We start from the raw sequence: 6,071 nt of genomic DNA, 5'->3' as shown, positions 1-6,071 counted from the left end.
TCTGCCCCGCCCCCTCGGTTACTGTCAGCTTTTACGCACTACAATTCCCAGTGTGCTGTTCGAGCCAGCCCAGGGGCGGAACCGGAGTGTCGTCATAGCAACCGTTCCTGGATTGTTTCCGTCACATCGCGGGAATTGACAAGGTAAACCACCTTGGACTCGGACGGCAGCGTGAAAACCCGTGCTGCTGAGCCTAATTGGAACCTAAATGGGATCCTATTATTACTATCATTAACCGCTACTCTGTTCAGGCACTAGACATACGTTTTCTCTAAACCTCGCTACGATTTTGTGAAGCAGGTGTTATAATCCCCGTTTTAGAAAAGAGAAATCTAACACTCAGGTTGATAAACCTACATCTCTGTTGTCAAGACAATTCTTCCAATACACATCCTTCCTCTGAAGAAAGAATTGCGGATTGAGAGAGATGGGGCTTTCCTAAGTGAAGGGAGGCATCATTTTCATTTCCTAGTTGGGATAACCTTTGGAGAGGGATTGGGAATGGGGAGGGAGGTTTTAGGTTCACAGACCGTTAGACTGAAGACACTCAGGAGAGCACCACAGATTTTCTTGCATTTGCTATTGAGGAAACGGGAAACCGAATCTAGAGATTATATCAGTGCCAGAGATGCAGAGCAAAGACGAACCCAATTACCCATATTTTAAAATTATGAAATGTTTTAAAAAGGAAAAAAAGTAAACATTCATGTAACCAGTAGCCAGAATGGAAGGATGTTACATTTTGTTGTTCTCTATTTTTAAGTGAAATAAATGGAACTTTACAGATAAAGCAGAAGCCACCTACTTCCCTTCTGAGAGGCAGCCACGATCTTAAATTTGATAGGCATCTTGCTAATCTAGGTTTTTTATACTTTCATTATGTATTAATAAACACTACAGAGAATGGCTAGGGACTTTTGAAATTTTACATGAATGCTATATTATGTGTCTTGGTCTAAAACTTAACTTTTCACCCAATTCTATGTTTTGGAGATCTACCCACACTGATATATATGGCTAGACTTCATTTGTTTTAACTACAGAGTATTCTACGAGCTAAGTTTGCCACAAATTATTTAAGAGCTCCCATAGTGATGGAGAGTTAGGTGACTTACCATTTTCACCATTAGAAAAAACACTGTAGGGTTCAATCTTCCCATTATCTTTTCTCAAAACCAATCTTGTCTCTTAAATAATCTCTGAATTATCTTATCTCTATGAGAGTTTGCAAACTGGTGATTCACATACTGTTTTAATATTTGCACATTGGTTGCTAACAGTTAAAATTGGAGGATTAAAAAAATGGATGTCAACTCAATAATAATAGGAAACTGACCACACTAAATCTGCACTGTAGCCAGGGAACAACAGTTCAAGCTGAAGAGCAGTTGCCTCCTTTAGATCAGTTCAGGTGATCTCTAGTTTTTCTCCAAGTCTCTTTGCCTTTTGCACCCATCTGAGTGAGCCCTGCGATATTTGAATTTTCAACCCCCAATATAATGTAGGGACATAAGAAGGTAACCTTCAAAATATATATATTTCAGACATTCAAAGTTCTATCATGAGTCCCTATTTTGGCCAGACACCCTCAAAGGAGGTCAGGGGGCATCCATGAACAAGATGGGTAGGAACCTTATAGTTAGAGATCTTATGTCCATGATAAAGGAGATGAACAATAAATTAGTAGACAAATAGAACAAGTTTCATTTAGTGATAAGTGCTAAGTAAAATAACAGCTTAAGGCCCTAAGAAGTTATTGTAAGGGATGGGGTACTAGAGAGGGAGTGTCAGGGAAGGGCTTCCTGGAAAGGCACCTTTGGGGGTTGAGATGTGAATGAAAGAGCCAGCCATGGAATGATCAGGGGGAAGAGCATTCATAAGCAAAACTTATGGCTAAACCATTGGTCTTTCGCACATTTGAGGAAGCAAGAGGTTGGTGTAACTGTATTGTAGTGACAGAGGAACAGAGTGACGTGAGATTGAGTCACAAAGGCACAATTTTGAGTGTGATTTCTTTTATTAAATTATTTTTAGACAGAGGAGAAAGGAGGGAGAAGGAGAAGGAGAGAAACATCTATGTATGGTTGCCTTTCAGACGTCCTCCTACTGAGGGGACCTGGCCTGCAGCACAGGCATGTGCCCTGCCTGGGAATTGAACTGGCGACCTTTTGCTTCGCAGTCTGGCGCTCAATCCACTAAGCCACACCAGCCAGGGCTTGAGTGTGATTTCTTAACTTGAAATCTGGAGTCCTTGCTGAAAAAAATTTTGTTCTTTGAAATTTACTAGATTTTCCTTTAACTGCAAAATTCCTCTTTGGATCAACTGTTAAATGCACAGCTTATGTAAATTAATCAGATACTTTTCTTCCTAAGGATGATATTTAGAGGATAAGAGCTTTGATCACCATCATCCCACCCTCAATGCGAATATACTGTATAGCACAGGTACGCAAGGAGGAGTAAGGGTGTGAATTCCCTGGGAGTGAAGGCGATGCAAATGCACAGATCCACAGGCTTTAGACCTGCTAAACCAGAATCCCAGGAATCTCTATTTTTTTAAAACATATTTTCTATGGATAATTTTAAACATGTACCAAAGAAGACAGAATAGTATATTGAACCCCCATGTACCCATCATTCATCTGTTGACTCATGGTCAATTTCCCTTAAACCCGTCCCGCAACATTTCCCCCTCTGCAGTATTAATATTGAAGTCAACCCCAAACATTATTTAATATTTAATATATTTCAGTAAAGCTCTGAGAGATAAAAAACTTAATCACAATATCACTGTTATTCCTGAAAGTTATAATAGCTTAATACAGGATGGGGCAAAAGTAGGTTTACAGTTGTGAGTACCCAAAACACAGAATTCATCCATGTATTAGTATTTATTAATTGTTGTATTATTTTCCATACAAAAAAACTCTAAACCTGCTTTTACCCTGCCCTGTATTATAAAATATCCAGTCATTGTTCAAATTTCCAATAGCATTATAAGTGTCATAATAATTTTTCAAATTTCATTTGAATCAGGAATGGTTTTCTGTAAGGTCCTTAGGTGGTTGAGTGGGTTTGGGTGCCACCGTTGTACATCCTCATTTATTGAGCTACAAACATGCATTGTTCTTCCCCTTGCAAAGTTTACACACTAAGGAGACGGCAGGTGTTTCAATCCAAAGCAAATAGCTGCTCTACCTCAGTGCTTGGAAAAGAGCCACCCTCTAGTTGTCCTGTGTGGTTCATATAGGGAAGAGGTTTTTAGTTTTTGTTTCTTTAACTTGGAAGCCTATACCTAATTTGCTAAGTGTTCCTTCACCTCAATTTCCTGCCATACCAGAATGCCTAGTCCAAGATAGGCCCGGCTCAGTGCTGCTTTGGCTGTCTGGTTTAGGAAGGAAATAACTAAAAAAAAAAAAAAAAAAAAAAAAAAAGCCCTGGAGTATAAATGAGCTTTGCATATTCATGAAACTGACAGAATGGCAGTGTACTGGTCTGGATTTCTTTTCTATTCTTTTCTACTCTACATCTTAAAGATTAGCGGAGGCCCCTAAAATGATATAGAGACCATTATACTTGTATTTTACTGCTAACTGCTTTGGAAAAACAAGGGGTAAACAATAGACCTGAAAATTTACAAAGATTTAGACATTTACAAAATTCTTACATACATGGCCTTTAATAAATTTGTCTTCTTCACTGGGCTCTGAATTCCTTAAGAGCAGATATTATGTTTTATTTGATTTTTGTATTATAACCACATTGCATAGAACAAGACACAAGGCACATGCTCAATAAATGTGTGTATTTTGAAAGAATGAAGTTCTCCGATTTTAATTCTGACCGTGAAGCGATTCATGCAATCCCTCTTTAAACCCCGAAGTCCAAAGGTACAGACCCAGTGACAGTGCCAGTCAGACGGCATCAGTGATGCCCAGGCACGTGCCCTTTTGTGTTTTGCTGCATCAGCTTCCATGCCAAGGGGATCTGGCGAAGGAGTTAATCCTAGAGATTAGGGAAATGGTCGACTGAGTGATCCTTTTAAAAAAATTATTAGAAACAGACTCAAAGAGAGAGAGAACAGATTGATTGTTGACAGGGCATGGGGTTGGGGGGCTGGGTGACAAAGGAGAAGGGATTAAGAAATACAAATTGGTGGCTTCAAAACTGTCCCAGGGATGTAAACTACAGCCTCGAGAACATAGTCAATAATATTGTAATAACGGTGGATGGTGCCAGGTGGGTATTTGACATGTCGGGGGGAATCACTTTGTAAAGTTTATGATTGTCTAACCGCTATGCTGTACCCTTGAAACTAAAACAAAATAATATTGAATGTAAACTGTAATTGGGTCATCCTTTTTAAACAATATTTGGGATAGTTTCAGTTCATGATTCTACAAAATTAATGTTTTAATCCAATTTCACATTCACACTTCCTTTTTAAATCCAATAGCAGTTAACAGGATTTGGGGCTGATTATCCACAAGACTTGAGGACGAGTCTTCTTATCAGTATCCTTTTTCCAAGCTCTTGTCATAGGAATACTCCAGCTTTTGCAGAAGGCTTGTGTTTTAGGTTTAACCAGAAGACGAAGTAATACCATGGACCAGCAAATTAGCTGTACTGAAGTATAAAACTTCCATCAGTTTTCTCTCCTTTTCCTGAAGTTCAGTGGTATTACCACGGAGTGTTACAAAACTGCTAAGAAATACCTGTAGGGATAGCTTTTAGTGTAGCAGGAAAATAGAAGACAGGGAGAGTGCAGAGGAGTAGAAAAGGCTTCCCATGATACTTTGTTTATGTCTCTAAGGAGGAAATTTTAAAATGTTATTAAAAGGTTAAACTGTTACCTGTCTCACTTTTAAGGGATTGCCATAGTTCCTGCCAGTGGAGAAATAAATCTTTATAATAGGCTAAAGAAAGGGATGAAACTTGGCCCTAGGGAGGTGGCCCATCGTGTGTCATAATACAACAATGAGAGTAGTATGTGTGCATATAGGCAGGAGGCTGAGTTTGGGGATATGAGATTGAGGAAGTTGAATTGTGTTGTATAATAAAGCGGGAAGAATTGTTTAATGGTAGAGGGTAGGGGTTGGGGGAGAAGAGCTAAAAAGGAAGCAGAGAAAGAGTCAAAATGGTAGGAAGGACTTTGAAAAGAGCAATGAAGTCTATTATTTAATTTGTTAGTGTTGCTCTAAACTGTTAACACATACAAATGTATACACATGTCTGCCGTGCTTCCAAACATCTAGGTACATTCCCTGCAAACTCAAAGTGTTGTGTGAATTAATATGGAAATCAAGGAAAAAAAATGTCCTATTCTACATGTGTAGGAGATTTAGTGGCAAACAAGGGCAATATGTGTATAACAGTAAAGTAGTCCATGAAAGGCACTGTGTTGGATGAGGCGGAAACTTGAGTCCAAGGTAAATGGGAAAATACAAATCACAGTCTAGCCCACAATCTTAAAAAGAGATATGCGTTTTCTACCATATGGATATTGGGGTTATATTTAATTTCTCTTTACTCTTAAAGGGTTAGGGTACCCTGGATGACATCTGATAATCTTCTGGTATCTCACACTAGTTAGCTAATCGAAAGAGCTAGGTTTTATACATCTTTAACTTTCCAAAGCCTAACACAGTGTCTGGCATACAGTAGATGTCTGGCATACAGTAGAAACATAGAAAATTTCCATTAAATGAATGCATAAATGAGGAAAAATTAGACTCATATGATGACAAGTGGCAGAATGGCATTATTTATTAGATCAAGTGTCACCATAACCCAGATGCTTCTATTCAGGAATTAAAAATTAGGTTGATTCTTAGTCATACCTGCCTCTGATCTTTAGGTGGCAGTATTATCTCATGTTAAATTGTTTGAGACCAGATTCCATTTAACTTTTGAGAATAGACATGAATTAAAATAAAAACTCAATTCTGTAAATGTACAGAACCAAGTAAGAAATAAAATGTAATTACATGCTATTATGAATTTCCTTTCCCAATTTAAATACAAATGAGAACTACTGGTATTTCTTATTCAAGCAGTTTCCAACCCCCAAA

This window comes from Pteronotus mesoamericanus, unplaced genomic scaffold (genome assembly GCF_021234165.1).
Source record: "Pteronotus mesoamericanus isolate MK-2021 breed Mesoamerican mustached bat unplaced genomic scaffold, CSHL_Meso_final contig_20, whole genome shotgun sequence".
Classification (NCBI taxonomy): Eukaryota; Metazoa; Chordata; class Mammalia; order Chiroptera; family Mormoopidae; genus Pteronotus; species Pteronotus mesoamericanus.
This window is presented reverse-complemented; position numbering follows the sequence as displayed.